The following is a 20,786-nucleotide window of genomic DNA, read 5'->3' on the forward strand; positions in this document are numbered from 1 at the left end:
ACTGAGTTCTCAACATATACAATGCTGAAATATTTCAATCAGAATATTTGGAAGATGCCACAAATTCACGGGGAAAACAAAAAGCCAGGAGGCAGAACACAGTTGATGTAAAAACAGAACAAAATCAAAAAAACTGTCTCCTAACACAAATGATGACAGAAAGTTTAGTGTCCAAGCACTATCTAGTCTGTCTCACCACTTTTCAAATACACGTTTCTTGCACCTCTTTTAAAAAGAGTTAAGAATGGAGAAAAAGCAGTCCTACCGGACAAAAGTGCAACTGGGATTATTCTTAAAGAAAAAAAGGAAAATCAAAACTAAATAGTAGTTTGCCTCAAGCTCTCCCCTTGGAACTTTGTGCACATTAGCATGGATACAAACATTAAACATACACACACTTCAAAGCCTCCTTAAGACAGTTTGTAACAAAAGCATAAGCCATAAAGCATTACTTGAGAACCACTAAGATCTTTCTTTGTGACCACACAAATAAACGAAAACCTTCAAGGGATCCAGGCCACAAAAAGAGAATGTACTGAAATCCACACACAAAACAGACTTTTTAGGCATCCCATAATTGCACACACCAGCTGTGTCCATGACACCAATGCTTGAGCTCCATGCACAGCTACTCTCATCCCTGACAAGGCCCACTTAGACATGCTGGGTCTGATTTTCACTCTCTCACCAGTGAGCAGCCTCTCTTAGGTCTGCCGACCTTATACTTCCCTTCTATTCTGCTCTCGGGAGATCCCAGCCAGAGTACTATGCCCAGCTCTGGAACCCCCAACATAAGAGATACAGACCGTTGGAGTAAGTCCAGAGGAGGGCTACAGAAATGAACAGAGGGCTGGAGCACCTCTCCTGTGAAGATGGGCAGAGAGAGCTCGGACTGTTCATCCTGAAGAAGAGAAGGCTCTGGGAAGACCTTATAGCACCTTCCAGTACCTAAAGAGGGTGTTTAAAAAAGATAGAAAAGGACTTTGTAGAAGGGTATGTAGAGGCAGGTCAAGGGGTAATTGACCCTGAAAAAGGGTGCATTTAGATTACGTATAGAATAAATTCTATATTGTGAGGGTAGTGAGGCACTGGAACAGGTTGCCCAGAGAAGCTGTAGATGCCCCATACCTGGAATTGTTTAAGGTTATGTGGCATGGTGCTTTGAGCAACCTGGTCTAGTGGAAGGTGTTCCTGTCTGTGGCAGGGGGCTGGGAACTAGATGATCCTTAAGGTCCCTTCCAACCCATACCATTCTGTGACTCTATACAAAAATGCATAATAGCAGACTAGCAGAACTGACTGTTTTGGAGAAACCCAATGCCTACTACTTGGTCAGCTGTTGCCTTCAGTCCTGCAGTAGCCTTCTTTCAAGGATATTCCACTTAAACCAACAGACAACAGTGACAGCCAGGAGGAAGAGTAAAGCATTAAAACTTATCAAATCCTCCAAGTTTCCAGTACAGCTTTACTGGCGTCCCCCTCTAGTGGAGATACAACTTACATCAGCAGGAGACCCCACTTGCAGTGTCTTGAGGGGAAAAAGGTAATCAAACCACAAGAGGAACAGTCAGAGGGACATACAGGGCACAGAATGACTTCTGCACAATTGTGGGAGGCAGATGCACAGCAGTTTCACATTTGAATTTGTAACCAACCAAGAAATGTCACCTTATCTTGATAGCTCTGAGGAAAGTCAACATTTTCTCTCCCTCCTTTTCCACATGCCTGGCAATGATGAAACACAAAGGAGCAGGGTGTAGCTTCATTGCCAAAGCCTTTCCTGCAGTTCTGTGCTACTCTTCTGAAGGAAAAAGTGACTGTTTTCCCACAAAAATTATACTAAGGGTCTCTTCACAAAATCTTCATAGCATATTAAGAACAATTTAGAGACAAGAACTGAAAAAGCTGTAAACAAGTCTCTCAAACAGAACTTTATCATTAAAATCTGGGCAAGCAGCTTCTGTTTGTAAGAAATTTTGTGGAGGAGATGCTGAGGACAGAAATATGCAGGATCACAGCAGAAGTGTTTGTTCAGGCATATTAGTTTTAAGGCATTTATGTGTTCTACAATCATGTAATTCCCACCTGTCATCAGGTTGTCATCAGCTTGGACATCTACCCTTGAATTTTTTCCTTTAGGTTGAACCTCTTGGTATGCTTTTGCATGCGAAACTTAAGCAACCCATGGCAGGGAACAGAAAACACACTGTACTTCTTGGAGAACCAGGTACTAAGCTATACTATTTCTATCAACTATTTGCAAAATTGCAATAATTTTAGAGACCTATTTTAAGTCTATTCACTAAATACCAGAATTGTTTTGATCACAGTAATACCCTGAAGATTCAGTCAACTTCCAGTCCCATTTGCACTGGGTATTTGAAATAGGGCACTGTAAATGCTGTAAACACGAAACTAAAAGACTAGGGGAGCAAATAGATTAATTCAGAAAAATCTTCTCTAGTTTACAAAAAGTTTCTATGCAGGGAAATACACTGCTTTGTGGTAAAGTTTCCAGTACTTTCATCCAAAGCTTTAGGAGGAGCAAAATAATCCTGATGCGTTGTTAGCCACACTGGGACAGCTCTCAGAGCCCCATGCAGAAACTATGCTCAGGACATGTCAAAGGCACCCTGGCTCATTTGCACAGAATTGCTCTCCATGTCTGTCACATTTTGAGGGGCACAGAAAGGAAAAGGAAAGACATTTATTATGGTATCTTTCAAGTACAAGTCACATTCAGGACAATACTCCTTGAATATTCATTGGGTACTTATCCAGACATCCATTTTCCAGAAGTTGTTTGTTTGCCCCACTGCAAGATCTCAGGAAAAAAATTGGTGAATCCCATTTCCTTGACAAGAGGAACAGGGAGAAGTGACCTGTTGAAGCATGGGACTTGTGTCTGCAAGAGTATATTGGACACGTGGATAGAAACCGCTGAACATCCCAATGAATCCTTAAACTGAAGGCCAAGGTTTTGCTCCTTGTCCGAATCTAATGATTATGTGGATGGCTAACATATGCTTAAATGTTACAATCCTAAACATTCACTGGTCAGATTACATGACTAATACATCTGTTCTAGAACAAGCAGCACTCACAAGTATTGAGGCCATGTTGATGACAACACAGCTGTGTTGGGCAGGGCACGTCTCCAGGATGAAGGACCAACCACCGCCTCCCTAAGATCTTGCTTTATGGTGAACTTGCCACCGGCTGTCGCAAGAGAGGAGCCCTGAAGAGAAGATACAAGGAGTCCCTGAAACAACATCTCAGCCTTGGCCATGTTGATCATCATAACTGGTCTACTCTGGCCTCCAATCGGGACGTCTGGAGACACACCATCTATAACGCTGCTGATGCTTTTGAGAGAGCACACAGGATCACCCTTGAGGAGAAAAGACAACGCAGAAAGAATTGTGCCTTGCAGAATATACCACCTAAGGAGTCTTTCTGCTGTGCCTTTTGCAACCAGACGTGTCTATCTCGTATTGGCCTTTTTAGCCACCAACACACCTGTAACAAACGTGGTTAGTGCCCTTCCCAAATCTTTGTTCATGAAGCCCAGCCATGATGAAATATGACTCCTAGTACATGTTGGGTGTTACTGTGGCATATAGGACAACATTGTCTTACTACCTTGGCTAGTTTGTCCTGACAAGACAGGAATGCCTGGGGACATTCTCAGCATGGACAAAGGGAACATTCAAGTTTTTCTCCTGTACCAAAAATTTGCCAATTAAACACTTCAGCAGAGCTGTGTACTCATTTGCAAAGACTTTGTCCAAGTGCAGTAGTCAATGACATGCAATACAGTATTAATACAAAATAAACCATACTTCACGCTCCTTTGGGATTGACAAGTTTATCATTATTAATCTGAATCTATTCTGGTCTATCTCACATTTCCCTACCATTTTCCCAAATGCTTTTGTACTTCAATAATTAGTTTGCTACGTTTAAAACTAGAAAGCAATTATAGAAATGTACTACAAAGTTTAATCCTGTAAGCACAACCTGAGGCAAAGTAGCCAAATTTCCCCTTTACATCACACATTACAGCTTCACTACTACATGAAAGCAACACCTATCTACTACAACTCATCTCACGACTATAAATATCTTGTAAAACTACTGATCCAGTCTCTACAGGGAATCACTGAAAACACACCTGTCACAATAGGCATGGAAATAGCAACTAAATTATGCACAAAAAGTTCACATTTTCTTCTACTAGCAGGAATGTCAATGAAAGAGCTCAGAAGTGTCCAGATAGAACAGGGAACACACATACACACCCACCAGCCTTTGCTGCTACTTCATGTTCAGTTACAAGTAACTGTGAATGTGGTTAATAACATAAAGACAAAACCTTGAAACCTCTAGGACCCAGGAAGTGAGGTCACTGCTGCAGTAAGAGATTGGAAAAAACACAGTAACCACAGGAAAACAGATCCCACCAAGAACGTCAGTGAGCACCTGATGTAGGCACGCGATCCAGAAAAATGCTGTGTCTTGACCACGACAGTGACTACTACCACGTTTCCTTCCAGTACAAAGCAATTTCTTTAAGGGGCAAGGTGACCTTCTACTGACAGAGCCCACTGGCTTGAGGTACTAATCTACATCCCTCCACTACGGTCTCCTGCCACCAGCTAGCCAGTCAAGGGCCAGCAGCTGCAGCTGCTGCCACTGCTTGACAATTTGCTTCTCCTTGCCCCAAAGCAGCTGGAGAGTGGAGGTGTTCACCACATGCTGGGCCTCTGCTCTGTGGTCTGAAGGGACAGGGACTCTTGCACAGGTGGCGTCCCCAAGGCCAGGATCAGCCCTTCCACCTCACTTGGTGCCAGCAAAGCTGATTTGGAAATGGGCAGCAAACAAACATGGGCTTTCTTCTGCACCAGCATCCTGGCTGTGGACACCCACAGCCTGGCTAGGGCAGGGAACGTGGAGGCACACTGCCCTTCACACCCTGCAGCTACATAATGCCATCCCAGTTCCCTCGCTCCGTCATCAGTGGCAGCTCAAGGCTTCAGGACACTGTCCTGCAGGTCCGACAACCACAACGGGTCAAAAGCAGACTGCACTATCAATGACTAAACATTTAGCAAAATCCAGTGGCTACAGACTCTTTATCAAAACCTCTTTGCACCAGACAAAACAACACTTGCCATACTTGCAAGCTATGTACCTATTTCCTCCTGAGAGTTTATCAGTCTTTCTCCTTTCCTGCAAACACAATCCGAAGTATAACCACCTAACAAATAGGTGCGACCTGTACAGCACCTCCCTTGACTGCTCAGATACCAGTATGTCTCTGTTGGAGTTTATGTTAAGCCCACTTCTCTTAAATAATCACTTTCCTATTCAAAGAAGATACAAATTTCTCTATGCAGTAAGCATTTAATACTCATCCAACTTTTTTGTTTTTAAATAATTCAAGTTGCAGCTAACTTCTTCACAATAAAGTGATACTGCTCTAGTTATAAATATATCTTTCCATCCAGGGTGAAAAAAATCATCAACAAGTGGTTAAAGACTGTCTAAGAAAAATTAATGCTCCCATAAGTAATGTACCAGCATCATTTCGTATTTGACATACACATCCCAAAAAGACAGGAGGAGGGAGGGAAAAGGGTCTTACAATGAAAAACAGCATGCATTTCCTTTGCCAGACTTTTACCACTCAAAAGCTTCAGGATTTTGTGCAGAAAGATCTTGCCTTTGAAGTCAATCCAACGTTTTTTTGCTTGCTCCTGCAAGCACTGCAGTATGCAATACATTTTCTAGCTGAAGACAAGAACCAATATATTGCATAGAGTGCCTCTGAAATTCACCCTACCCAGAAGGTCACTGTGGCATGCAAATTCCTACACAAAAGGCTAAATGGTCTGTAATACAACAGCATGAGGTTTACATAGAATTGAAATTCATCATATATGACTATCAAACTCACTGGCATTTTCTACAGTAGCTTCAACAATCCTCTTCAGGAGATGTTCATCTCTTAGTCACAGTCAGAAGCAAAACCAGAAAGATAATATTAGGTTTGCATACTTGGCACATCTGTATTTTGAAAGGGAAAGCACCTCTAAATTTTATCTAGAGTATGCCATATGGAAGCCAAAAAAATGCCCTCAAAAAAACAAAGCAGTCCCAATCTCTCAAGTTACAACAATCTAAAGTAAAGATAATGCAGCTGGTACAAAAGTGTATATACAGTCGTCACCAATACAGTACCTGTGCTCCCAAAATATGTTTCCTTCTAAAAAGAGATCCAGCCTTCCCACTTTTCAACTGAAGGCATTTCTCATGCCACTGATCCACGCTATTTACCACTATCTCAGCAGAGGCCACATTGCAATATGTGAGTGGGAAACAGCAAGGCACAACACACTTTCCTCCTGTTTCCCAAGCAGGAACGACAGCCAGGTCTTAATCCACTCCAAAGTGCACCAGCACCGATCTTCAAGGTGTTTGGAAAGCAGAACACTCTCCACACACCCCAGCCCAGGACCCTTATGGGCTATTCATCCTGGAAGTAGCTAGAGGAGGAGGGATGTGGTTCCCTCTCTCTGGTTGTGCCTCTGGCAAGGGTAGACATGCCTTACCCACACCCCTTCAACCGCAGCAGCCACACAAGTTTGTGGCTGGTTTTGTCTGCCAAAAGCAGAGGGGGAAGATTTGCTTTCTTTTTAAGAAGAAATGCTTCTTTGCCCTGGGATAAGAGCGCCAGTGCTCCCCTCCCTGTGTGCACAAACATAACTGCCTACAAGATCTGGGTCAAGAAGGAGACAGATCCACTAGTATGTAGATAAAGAACTGAGAAAACAAATTCCTGCAGGCTGTCCCTGTCAGGAAATTCTGGACACTTTGCTGGCTTTCCAAGCAAGGCTACTGCTCCTCTGTATAGAAATATAATGAATGCCTTTACCACCTCAAAAGGTCTCTGTCAAGAGCTTATTAGAGAAACACAATGATCATGGGGTTGCCATGTGGAATTGGGACACACATATACTATCCAAAACAGCAACAGCACATAGGCTCTTTTCCTTACTGGTGTTCAAAATTGCACAAATAGAAACTACGTTTTCAAGAACAAGAGATACTAGTCATTAAAAACGAAATTTGATCCTAAAGTGCAATCTTCAGCCAAACAATAACCAAGATTTTGCAAGCCAAGTGTACTGTTAATCTGTCTGGAAACATGGGAACAGTGTCAGGCAGTCAATGGATGAGAGAAGGAGAGGTTTGGATGCACAAACATAGGTACTTATCAGAAATCTCATTTACCTTCAATAAAAATCAAAACAAGGTACCAGATGTTCAGATGTTCACTGTCATTTGTTTCAGTATGTCAACGAAGGTGCAAGAACATACAGGCGATGCTTCTACTTGTTTTAAAGGAACTAAGCTTGAAATATAAATGAAGAAAACCAAAACTTAAATTCCCTGAAATGTAAGCAGAACAGTAGCTCTTATTCCTTTGATAGAGCTTTCCTCTGCCCTGGAAACAATTTTGTATTTCTGCAAAAGCAACACATCAGCCTTGCACCTGATCCAAAGTCATTCAATGCCAATACACAGTTTACCATTGACATCTATAGGCCATGGATGAAACCTTAAGCTTCTGTGTTAGCTATGAAGAAAAGCACCTGAGAGGAAAACACAAGATGTGTAAGATCAGCCCTAATGGTGCACTACTGAGGACTGATCCCTTTCTACAGTAACACCTTGCGACGCATGGGAAAGAAAAGTCAAAACCACACACAGGATGCCAGTTTAAGCCACTGCTGGCTCAAGTCCCTCATGATCATGTATTTCTCTTCCTTCAAATTATCAAAAATCCTAAAGCCACAAATGAGGACCTTTTGTAAAGGGGGACACAGGAAGATGGAAAAGAAAAAAAAAAAAGGAAAAAAGAGTGTTTTCATAATGCCTTCATTTTTGTTTATTTTTTTTTTACAACCACATTGTTTACTTTCTTCAAAGTTTGTTTCCCTTTTTTCCCCACTACTAAACTGATAAAAAAAATTAATAAAACCCATTGTGAAAGATGAAGCAGTGAAATACATAACATATAAGGAACTAATCCACAAACCAAAGATGTTGATACTGATTGCTCTATCCTCCTTTCAGTAAAACAATTGTATGCATCTTTCCCCTAGCATTACTTGTAGCAGCTGCTCTTCAAATACACTATTTAGATGGATTTAAACTGAATTTAGACTGAATTTAAGTGTCTCTTAAATTGCATGCACTTTTCTTTCTAAAAGGGAAGAAATCCAACTAATGTAGCAAATTTCAATTTTGGGAGGCAAATGATAGTGGAAACAGCAACTGCCTCACAGTACAACCTCCTACCACTCAAATTCTTCCACATGTCCTTGGACATCACCAAGACTACGAGCAACGGCTGTGAGAGAGTTCCCCATCCAGCCCTGTTGGCAAAAGAGCTGCACTCAGTTTTTTCTTGTGTCCATATGATAAAAAAGCCAGATACACAGCAATTGGCACAGCAACAGTGCTCAGCAAGTGCTGGCAGGTCACCACATAGAGGTGCTCAAAGTCAGCTCTTCTGACATCTGGAGGAGGCAGCTCACCTCCAAGAGTTAGTGCTCAAACTGCTGGGTACTCAAAGAGAATATAGTGGTAGTATCCCAAAGAAATAAGTTGCTCAGAAGAAATACTTGCCTTTTGATTTAAACGTCTGAACATCAGAAAAAGCAAGCTCAGTATGGAGAGGCTACTGAGAAAGCACAAACGATTCATTAAGGTGTTATTAAGGGCTCGTCACAGTGATGTAAAAGTGAATCCCATTTAAGTACTACCTAAGTTTCTGCTCCAGAGCAAAACACTTTCTTCAACCCTCAGCCCTCTCCTGGATTCCCCACATAGTTTCACTGTGTGACAGTACAAGACAGATATTTTTCTTTTCTCTCATTTTTAAGCAGAGAAGGAATTACATTTTAGTTACAATCTTACAGAATTACTGACAAAAACCATAAGTATTTTTGTACACAGTGATAAGACTAATACATGTGGAGTTCACGTATTAAAGCTGCGTACACAGTGTAGCCTTACTTTAATTTTGCATTTTCCATGTGTTTTGTCTCAAAAGCTTTTTAACCTTTCCACCCCCAATATTTGTTTTGAAGAGTGGAGGAATAGAAAGCAGACTCCAGCCAGTGTTTTCCTCTCTCCAACCAGCACTGTTCCTGCTAAGTTCTCAGAACAAGGCTTACAGCAGCCAACAGTCTAGCTAGTGCAATTTGTATTAAGGAGTGATAAGGACAACACCGTACTGATCATGAAACAGTGCTTCTCAATATCCCTAAATTATTCCCTGGTTATTTGCACACAAAAGGGAAAACAACCACAGTTCATGTACAACTGCACAGGATGAGACAGTGTCAATCTATTCTGGAGCAAGACAGCTCCAATCCAGCATTTGATTTTGTGTGGTTAATATTTAATAAAAAACAATGGTAAAACACAGGCCTATCAAGTTGTTTTGTAAGTCAGAGTACATATCAGTTAAGGAGAAACATGCAGCATGCCTATAGCCAGTAACAGTGAACTGCAGGGCAGAGCTTCACTTATGCCTGGGCTCACACAATATCGCTTCAGTCCACTGCTGAAATTACCAGAAGTATTATTTTAGCGCTACAGTACAGCCCATCCTTGCACGAGAGTAACAGGCTGCATGGCACACAGTCCTGGCTGCCAAACTGAAACATAACTCAGACCTGAGAGTGATTCCTTTTAGACCAAATGGCACACACACCAAATCTGACTTAGCATGAAAAAGACTTTCTTTGAAAAGATAAGAGTTACAGTAGTTTTTAGTGGTAAAAGGACTGCAGCTACCACAATTCCTCCACAGTTTGGGAACACAATTTGCCTACACAGGCTCCCTCAGGTTATCCTATCTTGAAACTTGAAAAAAAACAAAACCCCAAACCAACAAAAAAACCCCCACTCCAAAAAAACCTCCCAAACCCACAACCCTCCCAACTGCCAAAAAAAACAACTAAAAAACCAACCCAAACCTACAGCAAATAAGGATAGGGAGAAAACAAAAGAAGAAAGAGAAGATTTGAGCAGCTTTTAAATTATTCATAGACAACTGAAATCATAAAGGTGTGAGCTTGTTCCAGAGAGAAATCCACAAGAAAATAAAATTTAAACATTCCAACATTTTTCTGATAACAAAAACTTTTCATATATTTCTTCAGGAAGCAGCTTTTTGAGATGGTTCCCGCTGTCTAGTTATTTAAAAAGAACATAGGGAAAGAAGCTAGAGGAAGAAACTTGGTCCCTTTGGTTCCACCTCTGTCTTCTCACTTCAGTTCGCTAACGGCTTTTGTCCTCTAGCTTCCCTCCCGCTCCCCACCCTCTCCGTCTTTCTCTAATACTCCGTACCCTTATCCTTGTCATTCATCTTCTCCCTGTCCTTTACCTTTGTAAACACCATGGACACATCAACACTGCTCCCATCGGACTTCAGCAGGCTCTTCGTCCGAAGGACTGAGGAAGTCAGGAGAGAGAGGTGGCAACCATTTTTTAACAAGGACTTTTTCCACTGCCTTAATCGGTATAAATCAATCCAAAGAGACTTCACAGAGGAGAGGGGGGAATATATCAGGACAGACTCTAAGTAAGTACTGTTAGTGTCCCTTAATCAAACAAGCGCCCATCACTTAGTCCAGGCCAACCCCAGAGGCGTTAGTCCAGCAGGAATAGAAGCCTAACCCGACGCCAGCAGCTCTCTCGAGCCCATCCCGAAGGAGCCCTTCGCTGGAGGGGCCCCAGCCAAGGCGCGCCGTCCCGCGCACCGCTGCGCGCCGCAGGAGTCGGACTGAGCTCAGGAACACGAAAGAAAAAAAACCAAAGCGAGAGGAGGAGGAGGAGGAGGAGGAGGTGGAGGTGGAGGAAGAGAAGGAGGGGGAAGAGCTCCGTGGGCGCGGAGCCCTCGGGGAATGGGGGAGCAGGAACCTTTTCGCGGGCGGGGACGGCGAACCCCCCGCCCCGCCCCGCCCCCCGGTCCCGCCGCGCTGCGCTTACCTGCGGGGGCTGCGCGGTGTAGGGAGCGCGGCGCCGCCGCCGCCGGCGCGCACGGACGGGCGGACAGAGGGAGGGAAGAAGGGAGGGGTGAGGGGTGGGACGGGGAGGGACAGAGCGGGACGGGACGGGACGGGGAGGGACGGGCTCCCTCCGCCCCCGGTCCGCCCGCGCTCCCTCGCCGGGCGGGGGCCCAGGTGTGCCCGCTCCGCCCCGCCGAACTCCGCTCCTGCTCCGCAGCCGGCCCCCGGCGCCGCAGGCAGGGGAATCAGCGCCGGGAGGAGCGGAGGCGTCCCCACTCTCCACCCACTCTCCGCGGCAGACCCTGGGCGTCGCGGAGGCTGCCTTGGGAGGGGGCCGTGGGGCTCCGGGGAGAGGCTGCGTGGCGGTGGTAACCGCCAGGTGTTTCTGCAGGTGTTTCTAGAGCAGCCGCGTTTCTCGTCCTGTGAAAGTTTCGGATCCCTTGCTGATGTCAGCAAGAAACGTTTAGGAGCCCCAGTCATAGGAATAGTCAATGTGCAGGTTCACCAAACCCTTAACGTTGGAATTGGAGAGGGTTGTGCGACAGACAGTTTTCCAGATTTAGAAGAGGTTTTTTATATTTTTTTATGCATTTTTATATTTTATTATACAAAACCAGGTTCAAATTACTTCTTCCCCACCCTCCATCAGTTTTTACTGTGAAACAGTCTGATTTCTTTGGATTGCAGGAGCATCTAGAGGCCACTTTTGCATGTACTTGCATCAGGTGAAAAGACAGCATGCTGCATGGCACTTAACGCTCAGTGGCTTTAATGGCTAAGCTTTTCTAACCCCTGTAGAGAGATTTCTAGGGAGCTTTTCTAACCCCTGTAGAGAGATTTCTAGGGAGAGTACCTACGGCTGTACAAGCCATCAATGCCTCCAGTAGCACAAAAGCCTATAATGAAACACCAAGCCTTAAAGTACTCGTTGTGTTTCCCAGGAACCAGAAAGCGGCAGAGACAGTTCTCCTTAAGTCAGATCTTTGCCTGTGTACTGTCAACACAGTGATGACAGTGTTTTCTATAGCTACTGACAATATCTGCTGCATCACAGGTATTGTTACTAGAGAGGTTTTCGGCATCGGTATGAGCAAATCTTTAGCTGCCATGCTGGTGAGGAGCTCTTTCTCTTTAGGTAGCTTTTTTTTTGTTGACCCCACACCACATCAGACCTTGTTTTTGTGCTCAGCACTGTAATTTAGCACTGAGACTACACTTCAACATGCTGAAAAGACTTATAAGTATTCATCAGGCCATTAACTTTGGAAAATGCTTGATTTTATCTTCTGCTTGTTCAAAACAAGCTACCAAGTGTTTGTGAGAGGTGACCAAGAAGCCTGTTCTGTTAGAAGCTCTAACACCTGGTTTAGCATCCATACACTAAGTAAGGTGACAGGTCTTAACATTTTTTTGTCTATGCATAGGCTACATCCAGATTGGACAACTGCAGGCTTGAAACAGTGTGCTCAAACTGCATGTGTCCTCCCCTGGTGGTAGAAATGGGATGACTTACACGAACCACTGAAAAGAGAGCAGGTCTTCAGAATGCAAAAATGATTCCTCCAGTGCTGTGGAAACACTGCTTATGTAGCTTCATTATAAACCAGATTTCATTCATCTTTGTGGGACAGAAACTCAGCCAAGTTGCCCAGATACCACTGCAAGTATCAAGATTAACTTAACCATCAAAGCTTCAGACAAAGGGTGATCTGACAGGACTTACATCTTTGTGGTCAGACCTACAACCTCAAGCAAGTTCTTTAGGAGGAGAGTGCAAGTATGCAGATGCTTGATGGTAAGAGCTACTGCATCTGCAAATTGGAAATTGCCACTTTTTAGCATCCTTAAGGTTACTCAGAAATTGCTGCTTAGGACCTTAGTAATTCTAGCTACTGACCCGTGAAGGAAAACAGCAAGGAAACAGCAAGGAAAGGCTGATTTGTGTATGAGATGGAATTATATGAAGGTAAAATTATGACACATATTTTAAAGAAAATATTTCTGAGTCCACTTTCAGTGAACAGAAGAAGGTAAAGCAGCAATGCTTTTTTAGTTCTTTTGTTTTCTGTTAGTGACTTTAGGCATGCTTGCTCAGCCCTGAAACAGTGACTTATCATTTATTCAAGGGTACTGTGATTAATTCTCAGTGAACCACTCTTGCTCTAAATAAGAAAATATAGGGAATATGCAGTAAATCTTAGAAACAGGCAAATACCAAAGGTCTAGGGGAGATCACATGGTCTGACAAAGTTAAATGAATGTAACTGCTACAAGACCTGGCTGTGCTGCTCTGTGGTCTGAGACATGTTTATGTAATCACACACAGATGTACTGAATCGTATCAGATAGGGAAGTAGTCTTCACATCCTTCAGTGTGGAAAAAAGTCTGCTTACAGAACAAACCATGTAAGTTCCATGTGCTCAATTTAGTGAATTAATTCAAATCATAAGTGTGTTTAATGTGTGCAGTCATTAATATATTTATATTTAATTGTCAGCATTCATACAGTTTCAATTGACTGTCTGAAATATTAGTCATACAAACTCAGAAAAGTTTGACGTCTAATGCCTCTTCAGTCTGGGCCTGGAAAGTACCTCTGCTGCTTTTAATTAAAAAATAAAAATTCAGGGAATTTACACTTAAGGTATCTCTTCACTTTTGTCACTTCTCTGTGCAGAATACTGTGGTGTTTATTTAGCAATGGACAACTTCATTTTGACTGGAAATGTGCTGAAACTTTTGGTGCAATGGATGCGTTGAAGGAAACTTTAGATGAGATCACAACTAATAGTATCTTAGTGTGGAAAAAATTAGCATGCTTTGGCATTATCTGAGATAGGAATATTTAGAGACCTTGAGCAATATTTTCAGTGTACACTTTTTATTAATCAGCTATGAAGTATGGTTTTTTTTTCCCAGTGTCCTAAAACCCCACCATTCATAGTGAATACTAAATCATGTGTTACATTACAAAGATAGTTCCAGCAGTGCACACAAAATAAATACAAACTCTCCGGAGTTTGACTTCTTGCTCATTTGTTATATACGTACTATCCGAAGCTCAGTGCTCACAGGTAGGGGTTCTGTTTAGAACAGGATGCAGAGGGATCTGGGCAAACAGCAACATTATTCCTAGTCAGAAAATATGCTGTTTTCCAGAGCAACTTCAGACACATCAGAAATCTCACTGAAAGAAAGCAGCCTTATCCATAAAGCCACATCATCTTTGTTCCATTGCAGTGCTTCTGTCCTTGTTCAGTCTCCTCTGGCCTCCTGCTATGATGCAGCAGCAGCAGCACATGACATTCTATGAACCAAAACTCTTCTACAACCTGTAAAGTTCTCAAGGCAAAATAGCAGCTCTTTCTGTGGAGAGTCTCTCTCTCCCTGGCTGAGCTTCCTGTTGCCTGGACCTGAGCATGTCCTAATCCTTCTGCAGTGTACCTTATTGCTAAGCTAACATTGAAAAGCTAACATGACTGGAGTGCTCCTGGAAGTCACGCTTTACCTCTTCATGGCTTTCCGCCCATGACCAGACTCTAACAGAAGGACTGCAAGGCCATGATTGAGAAAAAATGGGTGCCCATGGGCACCAGAGCATTTAGGAATGTAGTCTCTGTGGCAAGATCTAGGTCAGATCAGGTTGTTTAGAAGAGCCCAATGACAGAAATGAGAGCAGTATCTGTCCAAGAGACCAGTGCATCAGCTCTTTGTGAAAGGTTTGGGTTTGTCCTTGCACTTGTACCGTCCATGTTGCCCTGAGATGGCTAGACCAGGGTTTGTAAGATGCTTCAGGCAGTTATTGTCAGAGGTGCAAGGGAGTTCAGTGCACTAGTGACCAATCCAGTAACGACTCATATAGAACCATAAACCTCTGAGTTACTGTCAGTAGTCTTACAAATCATGTAGTGTCAGATGCATCAACAAGAGCTGATGGCTGTGTGAAGCGTATGGTTCTTGTTGGGGGTAGGCATGGGGGCAGAAGGCTGCCAGGAGGCTCCCAGACAGGAGACCAGGAAGCTGACAGTTCTATCTTCACTGTGGTAAGGGGGGCGAGACAGTGAGGGGAGCTATGGTTTTGTGGAGAGGACAGGGACAAGGATGGCTGCAGGTTCCATGTAGGGAAGGCAGTGGGGGGAAGGCTGGGGACATGTATCTCCCGTGGGATGGCAGCGTTGAACACTCCCATCTGTCCTTCAGCTCCAAGGAGTTGGAGACTGTGTCTGGGTCACCACTTCTGTTTCAGGGAAGCTGTCCATTTATGAAAAATGCATAGAAGACCAAGTAGCTGCCTGGACACTGTTACTCATTCAGCATTTTGTTTTCCAGGTTGTCTAGAAACAACACTTGTTTGTAGGGTGTTAAGGAAAGACTGGATGGTGAATGTTGTTCTGAGTCTTCATCAAGCATAAGGTCCTGATCTGCCATGAAATGACTGAAATCCTCCTTCTCCTGAGGACACCAGGACAAAAAGGGAAAGCTTTACCTCAGCAAGTGCAGCAGATGCTGTTGGGTGCACTGCTTCAGCACCTGCCCTTGTGGTTCTAGTGGTGAGGTCCAGTGAATATAAAATCCTGCACCAGTGAATATAAAATCCTTAGTCAATAGACAGCATCTAAAATCCATGATTTATCCTCCCTTTCACCTGAAACTAAATGATATTTTCCCACCAATAAATTGAATGCCACACTGCTTCAAAAGATTATAAAAATAAAATTACTCGGAAACAGTCGGATGCCTTTGTACAGTACGTAACTTTGCACATCAGTTTGGTCTGTTTAAGTGCCAGATCTTACATGGAGCTCCTGGAGTGGATCCAGCGGAGGACAACACAGATGATTAAGGGACTGGAACACCTCTCTTATGAGGAAATGCTGAGGGAGCTGGGCCTATTTAGCATTGATGAATGAGAGGGAATCTTTTCAATGTGTATAAATATCTGAAGGGAAGGTACCAGGAGAATGAAGCCAGGCTCTTTTCAGTGGTTCCAAGCAATAGAACAAGAGGCAGTGGGCAGAAACTGATGCACAGGAAATTACACCTGAATATGAGGAAGAACTTTACTGTGACCAAGCACTGGAACAGGTTGCCCAGAGAGGTTGGGGAGTTTCCCTCACTGGAAATATTCAAGAACCCTCTGGACACAATTCTGTGCCATGTTCTGTAGGATGATCCTGCGTGAGCAGGGATTTTGGACCAGATGACTCACTGTGGTTCTTTCCAATCTTACCCATTCTGTTATTCCGTGGTCTTAGAAAAACTACCAGAGTTATCATTTGAAAAAATTAAATAATGGCAAATAAAAAACTCAGTTCTACATTAGAATTGTGTTTGCTTCGAGAGACAGTATTTATCAGTAGTGTCTAAGTGTTGTTATTTTTACTGAAATAATAATTAGCCCCTTCTCTCTCTTCTAGAGCTTCAACACTACAAGTAACTAAAACTTTTCCCAGAAGGTGCTGTGTTCACAGTGGGATGGGGAATACACATATCCCCAAAGAAGAAGTACTATGGGACTGAAGATTTAGCTACCCAAAACTGAAAAAAAGCCACTTACAAAACATGGGATAGGGCCTGTAATATTAGCTGAACAATAAAAAATTTGGATATATTTAGTTAATGAAAGCTCTTGCTGGAAGGTAAGATTGGGTCATTTGTATCTGAACAATAACAGCCCCAGTGCAGAACATATGAATACCAGATGGCTGGAACTGTTCCATTAATGAACTGATGCTTTCATTGTTCTGAATTTGATTTTGTAGCTTTTTGCTTATAATGATTTGATTGCACCATTAAAAACCTTCAATAACCTCAGAATTCCTCAGAATGCAAAAGAGGAGATGCCTCTGTCCCCACTTTCCACTGACCCTAAATAGGATCTGCAGCTGTGCAACACCTCTATAAGTCAGGCTAATGAATATATTTCATGGTGTTTTCTTAGTTTTCCATTTAAATAACGTATGCAGGATCCATGAACAATATATTCTTCTAAGGCATAGGAAAATTCATTCCAGGTGTTCAGGTGACACTCTTAGAGTCAATGGGGTTATCCAGTGATGAATATTTATAGCAAAAGAAAATCATAGCTGTGTGTACATAGAGAGAAATTCCTTCCAGATATGTGCAAATACAGGAACAATGTCAGGTACTAGGACATACACTACTCCTCCAGAGCAGATATCTCCTTCATTAAACATAATTCCTATTGTAATAATCTTCCTAGTCTCCAGGCTTCATTAATGAACAGTCTAGGAATCCACTTCTTGTGTATGCTACACAGCCAGATTCATTTTTCTGGCTTACACACCTCCTGCATAAACTTGACTCCAACATTGATGGTATCTTCACTGTGGCTCTACAGACATTTTTGTCACAATAGACCTAGTGCAGCTGGGTGACAAACAAATATCTCTGTCCTTTGTGGCTTATCTCTGATATTCACATCTGAACAGACCTTATGGACAGGGAAAAAGAAAAAAGAAAATAAAATCCTAAATATTGACTAGCAGTGAGCAAACCCTTTCTACCAGACCTGGGCTTCTGCTATATACCTATCTTTGAAGTGCCCTGAGATGCTTTGAGAGACTCCAATCTTTGATGTCAGAGGTAACACTAAGTCTCTTATTTCTTATTTTACCTCCATTTCTGTTCTTTTGAGGTTGCACTAGTTAGGAAAGCTAAAAATAAAGTAAAAACAAAACAAAACAAAAAACAGGAGGGAAGAAAAGGGAAGTAGATGAATGTGGATGCAGACAGCTCACAAGAGCCTTGGAGGCAAGGTCTACTTTCTTCTGTTCCAGGAGGCTCCTGTGCCTCCTTTTTCTCCTAGCTTCACTAAACCTCTGCTGGTGTTGGTAGAGATTGGCTGTCTCTGATACAGCTTTTTGGGGCAGGGTCACACTAAGAAAGAAGCAGAGGTCAGGCGGCAGGGGACGATTTTCATATCCACCCTTCCTAGCATGAAGGCAGGAGACATGGATACCAGGTAATAGAGTTGGCAGTCCATGTTTCTAGGAACTCTATTTCCCTAAGAAGAACACAGGTTTTTCCTGGGGTGCTCTGTGAGATTTATTCCGCCTGGACTTCAGCATCATATCTCAGACAGTGAGAGATCTGCAGTGAGGACAACCCATGATAGGATTCACACCACTATCTCATTATGATATATATTTGTTCCACAGACACTGTAGGGTATATAACACCCACCCCAGAGGTGTTGGGTACACAGGGAAGCTGCAGGAAGCCTGGAATAGTGGGAGAGGATACTCTGAGGCACCTCAGACAGAAAGAGATGTGTAAATTTGGATTCAGCTCCCCACTCAGAGAGAGCAAGCCAGGATGACAGAGACACCTCAAGGCTTTGCTCAGCTACACAAGAGCAAAGCCCATGTAATCCAGAAACACAGTTGCCACACCTTTAGGAGTGCTCTGTTGGCTGGCTGCCACAGCACTGCTTTTCCGATCAGGCTGATGCTGTGCACTCAGTGAAATCCCCCTGCTCTGTCTCAGATGCATGGAAGAAAAACCTTGGGGTCAGCCCAACCTTTTTAGTTAATAATTGAAGGCCTGATTGCCTGCTACTCCTTGCTGCCATTTAGGGTTGAATCACTGCTTGTGTTTATAAACCCACAAGCAGTTTACCGCATTTGTTTGCAAATGTTCTCTTAGTTCCTTTGTGCTGTGTTCACAGGGCAGGCACAGTAAGGGAAAACAAGTAGAAAGCTATTTGTTTAATGCCAGTGCAGTGGGGTGACAGACTCCTAGACTTCATCAACTAAAGCCTCTTTAAACCTGATAAAACTCTAACCCCATATTTTTAACAGATCAGCACACCTTCCCTGATGGCACATCTGATTTATTGAGCAGCTGCTAGAAGTTGGCTGGCTCTGACTGTAGTTTTCCAAGATTTCTAGATGGCCAGTTCTTCTTTCTTTAAGTAGGAATAAGGTGTCCAAAGTGCTGAGGGAGGTCTGGTAATTTCCATGGTAACCCTTTCAAGACACACTTGCCCTGATGGTGACCTCCTCAGCACCGAAAGAAACAAAAAATAGCTCCAGCTCTGGCTTTTGAGCCATGCCATAAAACAAACCTGGGGCCCCACCAGATTTTGGGTTTTAACTTTTGCTTTCAGGACCCTCTCAGGCAGCATAGAACAAAGAGTCACCCAGTGAGGGCAGGGAGGAGGCCTAGGAGGGCATACAGCTCTGAGGGGACACCAGCCTGTGGAGGACCTGGTGCTGAGACAGTGAAACATCAGAAATGAGAAAAGTAAAAGTAAAGGAACAACAATGCATCAACCAAATCCTCTGTGTCACCAGGCACATCTGTGAAGGCGCTGAGTGCAGTAAAGACAGCAAAAAGGGAGGAGGAGAGGTTTCAGGAGCAAAGCTGAGATGTTTATGTATTTGTTTACTTGTTTTATTTCTCAGTACAAAATCAGTAACTAGCCGCTTGTATATTGGCAATAGATTAAATTGGCTGAAATTTTCTGACACAAAACTAGGGCTTTCAGCTCATGACAGAAAGAAGTTGCCTGGTAGGCAAAAGAATATATGTTGCTGATTCCTATAGTTTTGTTGATGGAAGTAATGTATATCAGGTTGTTCAGGACTAGAAATACTTGAATTCAAGTCCTTTCTCTCTCATGGCTTAAGATCTTCAAGCCAAGGGTTTGTATAGGTTTCTAAGGAAAACATGCTTTATCAGTCATCAATTTTGCACATAAAGGATAAGTAGCCAAGGCAATGTCTGTGGCAGCTATTACACTCATGGTCAGGCTTAAATACTTTTCCCTGAGCCTTCAAATACATAAGTTGAATGAAAAGGGCCAACCTGATTCTGCATGAGTCTAAGCAAGAGACATCCTGCCTTCCAGAAAGTAATAACTGTGTTAAATGGAAGGGAAAAAAGTGTGCTGCATTACAGGAGCAAGGCATTGACCTTTTCAGAGGTTAACAGGCAATGCATGAAATAGAGATTTTTTTGTTCATTAAGAGGAAACATGAGAGTGTAATTAGAAACAGGCCATGCTGTATAGTTTTGTCCACTACTACTATTCAACACAGTAGAATAGAGGAAGGTACTCACTAGTTTGCAGGTTGAATTAATGATTGGAAATTTAACAGTGAATGTTTAAAATAGGCATTTTTTTTTCTTCATGGGCATTAGAGATTAACCTGTAATTGAGTGCTTGAGCTTAAAATCTGTAGAATAATTTTTTAAAGCATGATTTTAGAAATTATTTTATAGTATAGTTAATAAAGGGAAACACACATCATGTTTTATTAGATGGATGCAACAATAAGAGGCAATAAGAAAACAATAAGAAAACAAAACCTGAGACAAATCTCTTCAAATTGTTCTGGAACCTATTCACAGAAGATTCTGAGCCAAAATACAGTCTCTAGCTCATGAGGTATGCATGAAGTCTGAAAACAAAGACTTTTTCTTTCTTTGAGGTAAGTCCATATGCCCTGTGAAGGTTAATGGGAACTGCAGAAGTGTTTGTCCTACAGGAAGGTGGAGTTAAAAACTGATATTATTAAATTGCTTGACCAGAAATTTGATCTTTAGCACCTACACACATATATTGAGACTATTTGGTTTTTTCCCTTGTCAGCAAAAACTCCCATGAAGGTTGCAAAATGTTGAGGTTGAAGAGGAAGAAGTAGGTCAGGGTGCAAGGCTGTTCAACT

At 42.8% G+C, this 20,786-nt stretch overlaps 1 protein-coding gene across 5 annotated transcripts in view; it reads right to left on the reverse strand.

Annotated features, from left to right (window-relative positions):
• Positions 1 to 11,140, reverse strand: part of LPAR1 (lysophosphatidic acid receptor 1) — a 70,965-nt gene extending 59,825 nt beyond the window's left edge. The window contains exons 1-2 of one of the 5 annotated variants that reach the window (XM_032675426.1): positions 11,071 to 11,096; positions 10,466 to 10,533 (exon numbers count right to left, since the gene is read on the reverse strand). The gene's annotated coding sequence lies outside the window, so the exon portion shown is untranslated. Of the gene's footprint in view, positions 1 to 6,243; positions 6,329 to 10,465; positions 10,925 to 11,070 lie in introns of those variants that run through there. The other 4 variants (XM_032675424.1, XM_032675428.1, XM_032675423.1 and 1 more) reach the window with 4 other exon arrangements.
• Between the last annotated feature and the right edge of the window lie 9,646 nt (positions 11,141 to 20,786).

Source organism: Chiroxiphia lanceolata, chromosome Z (assembly GCF_009829145.1).
Source record: "Chiroxiphia lanceolata isolate bChiLan1 chromosome Z, bChiLan1.pri, whole genome shotgun sequence".
Lineage (NCBI taxonomy): Eukaryota > Metazoa > Chordata > Aves > Passeriformes > Pipridae > Chiroxiphia > Chiroxiphia lanceolata.